Source organism: Solanum dulcamara, chromosome 7 (genome assembly GCF_947179165.1).
Source record: "Solanum dulcamara chromosome 7, daSolDulc1.2, whole genome shotgun sequence".
Taxonomy (NCBI): Eukaryota; Viridiplantae; Streptophyta; class Magnoliopsida; order Solanales; family Solanaceae; genus Solanum; species Solanum dulcamara.
This window is the reverse complement of record NC_077243.1, coordinates 22,147,555-22,150,852: the sequence shown is the minus strand read 5'-3', so window position 1 is coordinate 22,150,852 and position 3,298 is coordinate 22,147,555. Positions and strand designations below refer to the sequence as shown.

Here is a 3,298-nt window from a genome sequence, read left to right as displayed (position 1 = left end):
TCTTCATTGATCTTGATCTTACTTATTAATCGACTGCTGAACTCTTTGAACAAGAACCACCTAAAATGGACCTTCACTAATATCGATTAATTCAAAAGACTTATTGCTAGAATAAAGAAACACACCCTATCACCCATACTAAAACGAGGCTAAACCTTTGAGAGGTTTTGCCGAAAAAATTAGGAAAAAATGTGAGCACATTTCCCAAGTCAGAGCTGTTATTCAACCTTTGAATCATTTCTTTATGCTTTTATTCCTCAATATTGAAAATTTTATGTAACAAGATTCTTTTTGGAGATTTTAGGAGACTTACGTTCTTGCAAGACGGGGCTGGAACAGAACCTCTGCTATTCCGAATCACTCTATCGAAAGTGTTATCCAACCTTCAGATGACTCAAACTGAAACTTTGATATCTTCGGATGATAGCTCAGCTTCATAATCTAGAGCGACATAGCAAAGCATCTGCAATACAAACTTGATGAATCTCAGAAGATAAAAGAATAATTTGATGCACTATTAAGCTATGTGCGGGGTTTTGGGCCATATTACTCAAATGTAAGAAGTCTTACCTTGTAGGAATGCAAAACGTTGGCTGCTTTGCTTGAGCCCATGGACTACTAATCAAAAATATACTTGAAAAATTTAGATGTAACATTCAGAGGAACATGACAATTCAAAAATACCAAGACATTGCAAGTGGTTAAAGCTTAAATATACTGCTTTAGGGATGCAAGTTCGAGTCTTTTTGTGGGGCTGTACTTTCTTAAAAGTTTTTTGAGCCAGACACGAACATGTGCTATTTGATGAAGAGAAGATACAAAACTACCTCATTTTGGATATTTGAGATGTTCATTAAATAGGAACTAATTAATATACACAAGTATTGGTCTGCAGTTTAACTTATTAACAGAGCGTATTGCTTTCAGATTGGAAGACTTCTCAATTTATGATTATGGCTTTTCTTGTCACACCCCGATCTCAACAGGGTGTGATGGGCACCCAACCCCGTGCTCGGAGCCGAGCGAACCCGCTAATTCATATTACATTCTCAATCTCTTTAGAATTTTGCATCAAAAAGAAATGAAAAACATAGCTACGCTTTCCGAATCTTGCTATCCAAAATCCATCATCTCATAAACTCATGACATACTACATAATAACATATCGGTTGGTGACGCCGCTTACAAAGCTGTCACTCTATACCCACGACTCTGTCTGCAAAGTCTCTAACGTCGAATGAAACATCATAGCGCATATACTCTGACTCGGCAGTACTCCAGGAACAAGTGGAGTTGCTAACCCCGCTGGAACATCTTCTATAGTAGCTTCTACTTGTCTAGGTGTACCTGCGTGGCATGAAACGCAGCCCTCAAAGAAAAGGGGGTCAGTACGAGTAATGTACTGAGTATGTAAGACATGAAAATCAGCATAATAAAGAACATAAGGTATGAACAACCATATCGTAGAATCATAGACATATAGTGAGATAAGAGAGTAACTTGTACATATGAGTGCCCTTTTAGGCCAGATGCCATGCATGCTTGTCTTATCATATAAAACATATCTTTTTCATATGCATAGAAAATAGAAGTCATATCACCGAACAACGTCGGCGTGCCCACATATTTCCCGCGTCCGGGCATCCCGCGTCCAGGATGAAAATTACTCCAACTGATCAGGTGGGAATGCGTCTATAGCGCCACATATACACCTCCCCATATCCCCCATATACATATACATATACATATAGACAGCATGCAGGAGAGCTCAACGAAAGTCATGTATCTATCGGAGTGACGGAAGGTCGGTAACCTCCGATTGTATTATAGACTAACCATGATCGCTTTGTCTCACCTTGAAGGAACAATCATTATAAGATGAGATTATCAACGAAGGATAATATTAAGAGAACGTAGAATAAGGTCACGGTCTTGTAAGACGCCAAATCGTATACATATGCACATAGGACCAATTTTTAAGACTCGTAGAATAATCGGAATGAGCTATGATTCAAAATCAAGATAAGAGTCATGTCAAGTACCTTTCAAAAATTTCCATGGATTATATCAACATAAAACTTTTGGAATCATATACACGTATTTAAGCACGAGAAAAATATCTTTTGAAAACTCAAGAAAATTGACCATCCTAGTGGCTCTACGAATAGGACTTCCTTGAAATTGTACAAAAGGACATATACTTGTTTTATAAAAATCATGCCAAAAGAAAGTGTAGCTCTATATACTTATGTCAAAATATGCCAAGAGAAAGAAGAGTAAACATTACATACATGAAGCCGTTCTTATCATATCCATCATAGACATATTCTCATCCTCAACATCATCAATGTCGTTGTAAAACATATCCATCGTCATTGCCATAAAAGCTTGTAATATTGTAAACCTTTGTTTTGGGAAACTATAGACATTTTGGAAAACATTGACGGGTTATAGGAAAAAGTAGTCATTTCCTTGGGACCATTGACACCTAGCTTTTAAAAACAAAGAATATATGGAAGCACTTATGAAACCATAACATCGGAATCATGCCTTGAAAAAGAAGGGTAAGCCTTACATACTTATGCCAAAGACATGCCAAAAGAAGGAACGGTTAACTTTACATACCTGTACCGCGCCTTACTAGCTTTTCTTATTCTTCCAACTTGTTAGTCTACATTCAAGAGAGTTGACATAGTCATTAGATTCATCACCATATACTCGTCTTAATCCTTCAAATAAATTAACTTCTAATTTGCCGAAATTTCGGCAACATCTCCCCTATAAATACACCATCCCCGAGATCTCAACTCGGCCACCATTTCAACAATCATATCAACAACAACAACCAGCAGTATATATACAATCAAATCACCTCAACTTTACACAACACAAGCTCCAAACAACTAGCATAAAACTACGATACCAAAATAGAGTTTTTAACCTTTATTTCATAAAATCTTTAACCATACCAAACGGGGGGTCGTGTGGATGCAACCAGCAGAAACCACACCCTTTTTAAAATACTTTAAAGCCCTGCAACATACAATCCAACTAGCTGCACCCGCAGCGCCTCAACGACCATACACTACGCGACTTCGATTTAGCTACTACGACTTTAATTTAGTAGTTTCCAGCATCATGCCCCCTTATACATTTTCTCTTCTTCCAGCCATATTAGAGACACGTAATACACCTCATAACAACATCATAAACTTCAATTTTAAAGAAGAGACCTTACCTTTACCGAAACTCTCCAAAACTTGCCTCGGAAGCTCTCCTAGCGCGGCTAAAACTTTGG

At 37.7% G+C, this 3,298-nt stretch overlaps 1 long non-coding RNA gene across 1 annotated transcript; it reads right to left on the bottom strand.

The window, feature by feature from the left end:
• Window positions 1-1,270: 1,270 nt before the first annotated feature.
• LOC129896547 (uncharacterized) lies at window positions 1,271-3,298 on the bottom strand. The gene is made up of 3 exons (XR_008767987.1): window positions 3,239-3,298; window positions 2,626-2,671; window positions 1,271-1,347 (listed from the first exon to the last, which is right to left on the bottom strand). It is a non-coding gene; the product is annotated as an uncharacterized LOC129896547 (long non-coding RNA).